Below are 12,829 nucleotides of genomic sequence, written 5' to 3'. Positions count from 1 at the left end.
CATGTGCTCTCTCTCATTCTCTCTCTCTCAAATAAATAAATAAAATCTTTAAAAAAAAAAAAAAAAGAAATATTAAAACAATCACAAAATTTGATATTTTAACAGATATCTAACTGTAATAAAAATGGAAAATTCCATTTAAATTCCAGGTTAACTATGAATTAAGCAATTTTTTTTATTTGACTTGCTTAAAACCTTTCCTTTCTTGGTATATTTTCATACATATTAACAATATTAAAATGACCTCCTTTTTTCAAATAAATACATTAATAAGCAGTGCTGACATTTCTCTGGACTTAGCTTAAACTGCCAGAGACTTTTGGCATTTTGCCAAAAGTCTAATTGCAGTGTATGTGGATGCCAAGGAATGAATTTTTTGCTTTAAAAGAAGTATCTGTGACTACTAACGTGACATGTAAAAATATGCTACAGCCTAGACAGAAGGCTTGAGGAAAATTTCCAATGTCTCACAATATAGGTAACAGATTTTTTTCAACATCACAAGCTTTCCATTCTTCCTTCTACCCTTCTAATTAAATGAGGTACATATGTAAAATGCCTATACACAATAGCCTCTCAGACATTAGTTCTCTTCTGTCTACTTATGTCTGGAGGCAGGGAGAAGGGCAGGATGGACGTTAAATGAGCACTGGATAATCTCGAGTCTCAGTATATGGTAACCACCCTCACATCAAGACTTGACTGATATTTGTTTGTGTCATACTGTTTTTCCTTCCTAAGTTTTCCAAGAACTAAATTTTAGAACTATTTATGAAAATAAACAACACAAATCATATATACACACATACGCACATACACGTATATAGAGATAGATTTTAATCATGGAATAAATATTCCATCAAAGAGACTTTTATCTTCCACAGAGGCAGTTCTCAAATGACTTTCATGGTATCATGTTAAAAACCAGAACACGGTCCATTTTTACAGTAGATTTACTCAATCACAGTTACTAATCAGATTAGCACCGCTTTTATGTCTAACAAATTTTAAAAGTTGGGGGATCACTAGAGAAGCTACATATTATGAGCCTGCATTGTGTTTACTTGTTAACCTTAAAAAAAATGGTCTTCAAAAAATAGATTCAAGGAATTCTTTTTCTTTTTAAACTACACTTAGAATAGGATACAAATGCATCACCAAAAATTTATTCATTTTTAATGTTATAACAAACATTTTATTTTTAAAGTAGTTAAACCTTTATTAATATTAACATATTAAACAGCTAAGCTCCATTTCTACATATACAATATTTGAGGCTAGGACAGCAATGTTACCTGAAGAGTATCTCAAATTAGCTGTAACAGAAAAAGGTCTTCTAAATATGGACAGTGGAAAGCCTACAAAATCAACCAGACTGAGCTATTACAATTCTTAAAGGAAGTAACATAAATCAATATAAAAGACTTTACGTGGATAAAATAAAGTAAGTATCCATGCCTCTAAATTTCTCATAATTTAAATATAAGAACCATTTAGGTCATTTTATCTGACTTAAATTAGGCTAAACTGATGTCTTTTATCCAAAAATAGGCAAAATTTATGTTATCTACTTATGTCACTGGATGAAATTGAACAATGTCAATGTTTGATTTGTTAATAGAACAAAAGCAAATAGATCTTTGACAAAGGTCTGACATATCACAAAACTAATTAGTTCAAATTTCATCTCCTGATTTCTACAGTCCACACTTTGGAGGATATACCAAGATCCAATCAAAACTTGGGAAACCAGAATAGAAATTCAACATCTGAGTTTATTATACAAATGCCTTGACCCAACACACAGTTAATAGTTTTCCTTAGAAAACAAAGACCCAAAATAAGCTGTAATACAACCTCACTTTTATCAACATACATTTTTCTATTACTCTGAGGTCCCTGACTTTAATTTTTCCTAATGAATTATTTATTCTAACTACATACCCTAATTTAAAAGCAATTACAAAATAAATTATAAATATACATTGTACATAAATATATAATTCATAAATATATGTGTATATATGACATCATCAAAAGAATAAACTGGACATTTCTGAAGGAAGTATAATTTGTTTTTAAATTTCTTTGCAGCAAATTCCTTTTTCCAGCGTAATCTTCGCAGGAGTAGAGGAAAGAGGAAGGAAGTTGGATAGTTAATAGAGCATGTCCATAGATCCCACAAATGAATGATCAATTTTCAAAGGATTCTTAAGTTTCCAGGTGTCTGGTAGATTTCCCCATGGCTTATCTATTAAAATTCTAGATGACAGCAATGACATTCACAGACATGGCTGTACAATGTGTTTGGAAGACTTCTATAAGTGACTGAATCCCCATCAAAAGAAGCTCTTCAGGGTGGTCCCATGAAAGAACCATAGGAACCTGGTGTTTCCAGAAGCTGAAGAGAGAACTACTAAGCCAGTCTTCAAGGAAATGTCCCTTTTACTAGAATATGAAGATAATTTTTCCAAGATATGATATCTTGTCAGGATTTTATGAAAGAATTGTATGAGTTTAAGATGTTCTATTATATCCAGGAAAACTTTGAGAAGGCAAAAAAGGAGGAAATAAGCCTCCCAGGCAATTTAGAAAAGAATTTAGAGAAGAATTCAGGCTAACAAATTTTCAAGATATCTGAGCAGGCTACTTAATGAAGTCAGGATGAGAAAATCAACCAAGTCCAATTGAGAACTCCAGCAGGAAGAAGAAAGCCTGAGATATGATCAGTATGGGAGCAAAACAAGATGGGACGGGAGGGAGGAAGAGCTACAGACTACAATTTATCATTCACCAAATAACTCAAACAGAGCAAAGAGAACTTCTAGAAAAACTTTTTCAAAGATCAGGCTACCATGTTTCAAAGAGTCCACACAAAGGAAAAACCAGAGAATTATGATGAATGTGGAACTTCACTCAGCTCAAAATAAAATACTCTTGCCACTGAAACTATACTAGACCTTTTAACCTTACTTTGAGGATTGAGAAAGCACAGAAATTTTGCAGGACCTCTGTGATATTATTATTAACATTTCTATTAATACTAGTGAGTATTTGTTGCCCTAATAAGCTTTTGTACTTGAGAGTTACATCTTTCAAGAAGTGCTTTCATTTGAATTAAGCCCACCAAAATCTAAGACCATATACCACAATTCAAGAAGATTATAAAATAGTGATCATCATATAATCATAATTATTCACTAGACGCTATTTTTTGCCCTTCCTAATGTTCTAGGGTATAAATGTTTGCCCATGGCTCCTATACAGAATTTGAAAAACAGAATATATAATGTTATTTAAACTTAGTGTTCAATTTCTTTTAGGTCTTAAATATATAGTTGGCAAGAGGTTATGATCCCCTTAAGAGAAGATTTTCAAATCAACATAGTCCTCATTTGAGTTTTTTACATATACCTATTTTGGAAGTCTATCTGAACTGAAGCAGTACATTTTTCTTAAGGTGGCTGTTATGGGGGCGCCTAGGTGGCTCAATCAGTTAAAGGGTCTGGCTTTTGGTTTTGGCTCAGGTCATGATCTCAGGGTTCTAGGATCAAGCCCCACATCCAGCTCCTGTTCAGCGAGGAATCTGCTTGAGGATTCTCTCTTTCCCTTTCCCTCTGTCCCTCCTGCTACTCATTCTCTCTCTCCCTCTCATAAATAAATGAATCTTTTTAGAAAGGTGCTTGTTATGGGCTGAATTGTGTGCCCCCCAAATTCATATGTTGAAGTCCTAACCGCCATTTAGACTGTATTTGGAGATAGGGCCTTTAAAAAGGTAGTTAAGGTAAAATGAGGTCATATGAGTGGGCCCTAATCCAATGTGACTGGTCTTTATCAGAGGGAGAGAGTAGGACACAGACAACACACACAGAGACTGAGGGAGGACCCTGTGAGGACACAGCCAGAGGCATCATCTGCAAAGCAAGAAGACAGGCCTCAGAAGAAACAAATATGCTGACACCTTCATGGTAGACTTTTAGACTCCAGAACTGTGAAGAAACAAATTTCTGCTGTTTAAACCACCCAGCCTGTGGTATTTTGTTATGGCATCCCTAATAAACTACTATGATGGTAATTTAAAAATTTAAAATATGATTATTAAGCTAGCAAATAGAAAGCTAAGTAAGAAGCATCAGTCCTGAATGAAGAACAGAGCTATAAAACCTAATGAAGAAAAAAGCAAACATAAGCCTCAGTTTCTCTAAGTTTTAGATTGAAAAAAATAATCTTGTGTCATGTTATGCTAAAAACACGTACAAGTGTTGTGTACTTACTATGTGCCAGACACCATACTAACATTTAAAACAGATATAATAGAGGTTAAAATTAATCAAGTGTTCAGATATTCCTTTTCTAAAAGACGCAATGGCTGAAAACGGTCAGTTTTTTCCTAACTGAAAATGGTCTATTTTGTATTTCCTTAATCACTATCTCAGAATCATAGTGTATACAGCTCCTTTTTTCTGGTATTCTCTACACAGTATTCTATTTAAGCTAATCCACTTCTAAAGATACTGTGATCTGACTTTTTTCATTAAAAATTTCTCATAAGACTACAAATTATTTTGATAATATACTCCAGTGATTCACAATTCCATGGCAAGAAATTCTTGCTATAGAAACAAGATTTCAAGTTCTTTGAGAATGGAGACTTTATTTCTACTTCAGATAAAACAGTGAAATGGACAAAGTTTATCTTCAGCATTCCAAGTGCTCTTCCTTCAGCATCACCCCCAACTCCTTTATATAAACCCCTGTCCACTTCATCAAGGACTCAAGAGCTCTTGTTCCCCTTTCCTCCCTAATCCCCACTCCATCCCCATCCAAAACTTCTCTCAGGGAACAATCTCATAAACCCACCTAATTGAGATATGAAAATATTGAAAAAATACTAAATAAAAATACTTTTCCCCAAGCACAAAAATCTTTTTCCAACAGCAATTTTCTCTTACCAGAAATTCTAGTCTCCTGCATACCTTTTTCAGCAACCATGAGCATTTTGAGTTCCAGAGTCCGTAAGTTGTAAGTCATTTCTGTGAGAGGTAAGTAAAAAAAAAGAAGGAATTAGTGATTGGGATGGAAAAAGCAGAGCAGCAATAGAAGTTTTCTCATTTACCCCTCCTCCAGAGATAAAGGAAGCTGAGGGAAAGTAACCTTGGGCCTTGGAATTGCACTTCTACTTCTGTAAGGAGAGACAAAGTTGAGTTACACAGAAAAGCTGGTGGTGTGTTTTTATTCACATTGCAGTGATCAGAGCCAAGGGTATAGAACCTTGGGTTGAGGACATAATTTAGGAAATATCTATTTAGTTATGTCAAATATGTAAAATAAGGTTACACAAAGCTTGGTAAATGTTAAGGTCTCTGAGTTATGCTGTATTTCTGGGACCACAGTGGAAACGGGAGACTGGAGTCAACAATTCTGGGTCATTGAATTTCAAAAGGCATTCAAACAGGGCATCAGACACACAAAAAATAGCCCTTTAGTACTTGTGCTATCTTCCATAAGGCAACTGGACATATTTTTACATCTCACTGAAACTAATTGATAGAGATCCTTAGAAAATTTTCTAAGAAGCAAGTAATTGAGGGGTGCCTGGGTGGCTCAGTCAGTTGAGCATCCGACTCTTGATTTTGGCTCAGGTCATGATCTCAGGATCCTGCAGTTGAGCCCTGCATTGGGCTCCACTCTCAGCAGGGAGTCTGCTTGGAGATTCTCTCTCTCCCTCTCCCTCTGCCTCACCCTCCTACTAGTACATGTGCGTACATGCTTGCATTCTCTTTCTCTCTCTAAAATAAATAATAAAACTTTTTTTAAAAAGAAGCAAGCTATTGATTGATGGAAATTAATTGTAAAGTGTCCATTATTATTAATATCAAATGGTTAAATGTTACTGACTGTTCTCTATTTCATGTACAAAATTTTCTTGACTTTAAGATTATTTATAGGAACTTTTATAGGATCCTAAAATCTTCAATCTTTCTAACTATTTATCTGATAATGTCTTATATCCTTTAGCCATGAATTTTCCTATCAAAGAATTTTCAGGAACTTGGCTATCAGCGTGTATGTGTGTATGTGTGTGTATGTGTGTTGGGGGCAGGGTGAAGACTCTGCTCTTTTACATTTTCAGAGTAGGTAAAGTCTTAAATTGGGGTGGAGAGCAGCGACAGAAGGAAACAAGCTACAGCTTGTTTGTTGTCAACAACTAAAGCTAACTTTACTGCTCAGAACCAACTTTCACGGAGTACTGAAAATGTCCATTTCACTCTCCTGGGCAATTATTAAGTTAAAGTGATTATCTAACCTATATCCTGCTGCCAGAATTTGAACCTATTCCCCTTTTCTTTTCTTAATATAAATTATTATATTATTTATCATCATATTTATCATTATCAAATTATTACAAAAATATAATCAGGTAAGTTATATTTCTAAGTTTTGTGGCAAATGTAAGTAAGTATAATAGTTTGGGGAAATTAGATTTAAATATTAAGAAAGAATTCTTTATCTTCTACTTGTATTAGTCATGGCCACAAATATTCCTATTCTTCCCAAACTATCTAAAACAATGTTGACAAGATCTTCTTCTATGACAATTAGGATAAATGGGCAAGACCTATAATTAAACCACTAAAACTGTACTGATAAAATTCAGAGGATGAAAACAAGATTGGTTTTAATAAAAAAATGTTGCTTAGGAAAAAATATTTTAAAATATTATGCCATACAATGAATTAAACCAATTTTTAATTATAAATAAACTGATTTTAATTATATGTATTTTAATATACATATATAGGTATGGATAGATATGTGGAAGGTGTTTATTTTCCTTTATAGTGAAGTAATGGTTTAGGTCTATTAAATTAATGCATCTAGAATCCCCTTTAATAAACACATGCTAATGATATTCTTTCAAGTATATGCTATCTGAAGTTTGTACTTCCATAGGGGCCTTGCTAGAAGAGACATGACAAGAAAAAGGGTTTTATATGAACCAGCCTTCTTTTTGAAAGCTGGCAGGTCATTTAAAAGACTCTAGGGTTTCCTTTCCACTTTCCTCCAACTCACATCATAGAGCCTGACACCTGTTCTGTCTGCTCAAAAAAAAAAAAAAAAAAAAAAAAAAAAAAACTGTGGCCCTAGAGGAATAATTAACTAATGGTTGGAGAATGTTAACATTTTCTTTAAAGAAAGGAGAGGGAAAAAAGCTTTGGTAAGGAGAAAAGTACTTTACATTTGCAAAGAGCTTTACAGTATACAGTATCCTCACATCCAATATTTTATTTGATTTTTAAAACAACACTATGAGTTAGGTAAAGCAGCTGTTATTTCTATTTTACATGAAGAAATTAAGTCTCAGAGATGTTAAATGACTTTCCTAAAGTGCTCACATTGTTAAGTAACACTGATAATTTGAGCCATTCTTTAAATTCCAGGAGCAAAACTCTTTTCGTCACCACTCAGAGACTGAATACTAGAATGCTAGTGGACAGCTTCCTGGAAATCCAGTCCCATTTTTCAGAGAAAGAATGGAAACTCTTTATATGTTATTAACATACTACAGACTTCTAAGAGATATGATTCTTTTTCTCAATTTTCCTAAGATATCACTAAATCTTTTTTTTCAAGGAAGCAACAGAGAAACATTCATGTTATCTCAACTAAGATATCTACAGGCATCTTATCAATGAGTCAGACTCAGAGAGGAAGCTGGAGGTGTAATAAACAAAGCAGGAAATCAATTTCTATGCAATACTAAAGAAATGGCTCAAGGGGTGCTAGAACAGATCCAGGCTGCTGTTCACTGGGCAGCCAGCTCTCTTTCTTTGCAGCTTCCTGGTGTATGTCTTTGCCTGTAAGCAGTGTTATGAAATAGTGTGATTTTAATCAGCTTTGACTGTACCTTGCTCTAAAAGTTTACTTAGTGCAGTCCTTAGAGGCACATTACCATTCGGCCCCATTCCAGGGAAGAAGTCTGTTCTCCATCAGCTTTAGAAAGACAGGAGTGCTTTTGTCTCATCATTCCAGAGCTACCAGAAGCACCTAAGACACAGATGGCCAGCCATAGACCTGGCCTTGCCAAACTGCAACCACACTGTAAACAGGCCAGTGTAACTCAATTCTCTAGTAATGACTTAGGAGAGGTATGTCAAAATGGCACAGCCTCTAAGACCACTCAATCCCTAGTTACATTTACCAATAGCAAGTCAGTGCAAACAAAAGCCCCAGACCATCAAATGTATTCTGTACAATACAGCACAAATATTGTCTAATGCTACCAATATGTATGGCCAATTGCTCCCAAATTTCATAGATTTCTTCACAATCTCTGAGAACCTTCAGATACATTCATTTAATCATTCATTTAACAGAGTTCTAGACACGGGTTATATGGTGGTAAACAATCACAGTTTAAGATTTGGTTATATTACAGGGGCACCTGGGTGGCTCAGTCGTTAAGCGTCTGCCTTCAGCTCGGGTCATGGTCCCAGGGTCCTGGGATCGAGCCCCGCATTGGGCTCCCTGCTCGCAGGAAGCCTGCTTCTCCCTCTCCCACTCCCCCTGCTTGTGTTCCCTCTCTCGCTGTGTCTCTCTGTCAAATAAATAAATAAAATCTTAAAAAAAAAAAAAAAAGATTTGGTTATATTACAATAAATAAAAGTGATAATCACTATACTCATGAACATTTTAGTCTAGGTAAGAGATAGTCAATAAATTATTAAATTAGCAAATAAACAGAATGTGATTATAAGGTAAGAAAGATGCTACAAAAGAAAAATACACAAGGCACTGTAACAGGAAATAACACTGCCTGGATGGGGAATGATTTTTAGATAGGGTGACCAGGGAAGGACTTTCTGAGGACTTAAGCTCAATTTTGAAAGATGAAAATGAACTAGTCATGTAAAAAATCACATTAAAAAGCACTTCAAGTGTTGCAGGATTATTGAGCACAATGGTTAAGAAAGAATTCTTGAGATGTTTTATGGTATAACTTAGCAAGTTTATTTAAGTAGCCCAGAGACAAGACCCATGGGCAGAAAGAGCTACACTTTTGCTGTATGAAGCTCATGGTTATATGCTTAGTGCTCAAGGGGGAGGGGGCATGCAGGGAGTATTAGATTATAAATGTTTTTTATGAATTTCTACTCATAAAACTACTTTGACAAGATTTCTCTGGTGCTTATCATTCAGTTCAATATTAACTGTCAGTGACATGTACAGGCAGTCATGACACCCTTTAAGAAAATAGCAACCAGCATGTATTTGATCCTTACCGAAACTATGCAGGCTATAGGTCAACATTTTTCTGCTTCTATCCCTCATCATGTCCCCCGTGACCAATTGTTGGTCCTCAAATCTTTAAGGTTGTTAAAGGGCGAAGGGCCCGGCCTCTTGAACTTCTTCAAACTGACAGGGGTTGTAAAGATATCCCTATCTATGGATCAAAATTGGTCACTATCTTTCCCTAGAAGTAACTGTTATGGAAGGCCATTGTTCTAGAGTGCAGAGTGGACATTGGGGTGAATTTGTTTTGAGTCATAAGGACTATCTGTCAGCTGGGTGAAGGAGTCAGGAACTGCTTGCATGTATCTCAACAATAGGAGAGAACAAAGTGAAAGAGACAACATACTAGGATTAATACTATAATACTATAATACTATAATAAAAATAAGAAGTATGATAAAGAGACCCTTTAGGGTAGACCATAGCCCAAATTCCCAACCAGGAATTTAACCAATCATTAAGTGCTATGTAGGGTCTTTAAAAGCACCAATATGGTTATTTATATCAGTAAGTAATCCTGTTATATTTTTGTCATAATCTGGAATGTAGATGCAACATTCCATTTTAATAATAGCACATGTTCCTCTTTGTGCTGCTGTAAGATATCTAATGCCAATCCATTTTGTAGAATTGCTTTACACATTTGAGTTAACGTAGTGTTTAATAATGTAATGCTATTTGAGTCATTTAAGGCCTTAATTGTGTATTTATCAAGGGCATCCATATGCCATATGACATTTTCTAAACCTACTGATAGAAAAAAAATCAATGTCAGATAGATGGTCATACCAACAGAACATGGATCTTGCCCATCATTGTTTCATATATGGAAGATCAGCTGGACTTATGGTAGTCTTAGTGCCACAGCCATGCATCCAGGCATAACCTATAGTACATGTTCCAATCCAGCCTGGTGGAATCCAAGGCCACAAATTTGGCCCACATAACCATTGTGTTCCATTAGGTGCTAGCCATCTGATGTCTGGTTGCCTTGTCCAGTCAGTAGTAAAGCAATCAGTTGCCTATAAAATAATGGTATGGTCACAGGCTTCTGCAGGGAGCTATCCCATTTGGCGAGTACCTTTGGGCCATAAATCAAGGATATGGTTTTTCTGTTTCTAACATAAAAAAAAAGCCCTTTGGCTTAGTTGTCCTACTGTAGGAGTAAGCCACATATATTCATTCCATATTTAATATGATCCTTCCTGGGTATATTGATAGGAAGGACTACATAGTCAGGGAATTTGTTGTCATGAGCCTATCTGTGGGTTGGCATATTCAGTAAAATTCTGATAGTTTGAGGATTAAAAAAAAAAGGCCTCTTACAGCCTGGAAAGTCTCATGTAACATTTACCATAGGCCAGCAAGAAACATTTTAGTAATAGAAATATCCCTATATGTGCTGGAATTGGGGTGACTTCATGTTGGGTTTGGTTAAAGGTGGCCACTGTATGCTTGGCTAAAGCCTCTATTTGTAATTTTGCATCAATAGAGGTGGCTCCCAGGACAAATATGGCTAAGGAATAAAACCATTAAGAAATTTTCTTTGCTTGATGTCTAACCTTAACAATATCCTAATCACAAGAAATTACTGGCAAGTGGGAGATGATGTGTCCTGGTAGATAAGGGCATCCCCAAGTGCATTTTCTCAATCCAATTATAAGGAAGGAGGGGCCATCCATTATCTCCACAAGTTCATAGTTAACCCCATGGAGTGGGGTATACTCTGACTTTTAAGGAACAATTTTGTTATCCCAGCCACATAGAATTGATCAAGGTGACAGCTGGGTTACAAAATTGTTGGGGCATCCAACCCATTGTCCAGCTGTTTAAATAATCATATGTCCATGGGGTCCCCCACCAAGTAACAAGCAGGAACATCGTCTATATATGAGGTATTATGGCAATCTCTCTGAAGTTTACCTCCAGTCGTCTAGCTTAGGCAAACAACAAATATTTAAAGACAATCAAATCTAGAATCTAACATTCATAAGGATGCATTATTGAAACATAATTTTTCTCTCTCAATTCACCCTTATTTCTAGAGATAGCCAAATCAAGACTAATTCATTTGTAAAACAAGTCCAATTTTAACAAACTTGGCCTAATTATTTATATAAGCTCAGCAAGAATAGTGATTGATCACTAAAATCACTTAAAATTTGCTTTGCTAGAATTTATTTTATAAAGAATCTCTAGATTGAACTTCTAATAGCCTCTCGAGGCCAGAGCCAAGCCAAATATTTGTTGTAAGACTTGCCTGCAATACCTGTGGATTTGGGGATATTTCTCTTCGTGAGGTCCCCACAATATCCTAAGGTTTCCTGCACCTGCCATGAAATGACATTCTTTATTCACCTGGTAAGGCTGATGGGAAATCTATAAGCAAGGTATCAGCCTAACATTCTCAAGGGGCTTTATTGGCTCCATAAAGTCAACCTTACTTCCTTAAAGCTGTCTGGTCATACCTGAGTCTATGCATGTCTCTCTCAAATATGACATTCCAGTCAAAGCCTTGGTTATATAACCAGTGTTTCCAATGGTGCCCTGTTACAAGGAGAACAGATTCTCATTGAACTTATGAAAATAATTATAATTGCCATGAAAGAAAGAATACTCGTTGACAGTTTCTGAATTCTGAAGGGTTCAGGTAGGGAGAAAAGTTAGAAGTTTCAATTTTTTTGCAAAGGAATATTTTATCATATTTCTGTAAGTCATGGATATCTTAAGAGAAAGTTTCCTTAAATCTAGAAGGGCAAACATTAAAGAACCAGCAATGTTTCCAACAAGAGTCATAAAAAAACTAAAATCATCTTCCTCAATTCATTCAGTCCTATGTTATTAATTTTTATTCTGTTTCAATGAAGCTTTCCCATTAGTTCTGGAAATTCTTACCCAGTTCAGAATTATGATTTTACAGATATCAAAAACCTGTATTTGTCAAAAGTCCATTTTATGAATCTCCTTGAAATGAAACACATTTTGCAAGAGAATCAGAACAATCACTATTAATGACAAAAAAAAAAGACTCAGAAATGGACATGGTTTAAGATCTGATATGAGAATTTATCATAATGAAATTGACAAAGAAATCTGGTTATTTCTGTGACACACATTTCAATAATTCAAGTAATGACCTTATACCGGGACATATTAAAACTTCAGGAATTTCATATATTTTCTAGAAGAGTTAGAGCATTTACCCTTACAATACAACCCAAGGCTTATCATTATTGGTTTGACAGTGCTTTCTAAGTAACTTAGCATGTCAAATAAAACAAACTTAATTAGTCAAAAAGATTTCATTTGCCATTTCAATCTTGGGAGGTTTGTTAAAAACCTTAGAAAGTTTTGATTATACAGGAAGCTATTGGGTTGTTAGCAAAACTTAGCTCCTTTAACACTAAGAAGTTTTAACATTCTTAAGTAATCAAAGACCTGATAAAGACAAACCATAGGAACTTTTGCTTTTCTGGGCAGATAAAGAAAAAATTTTGTTTACGTTTTCTTTTTTTTTTTTAAAGATTTTATTTAT

This window comes from Phoca vitulina, unplaced genomic scaffold (assembly GCF_004348235.1).
Source record: "Phoca vitulina isolate PV1807 unplaced genomic scaffold, GSC_HSeal_1.0 scaffold25, whole genome shotgun sequence".
Taxonomy (NCBI): Eukaryota; Metazoa; Chordata; class Mammalia; order Carnivora; family Phocidae; genus Phoca; species Phoca vitulina.
Note: the sequence above shows the minus strand (reverse complement) of the source record.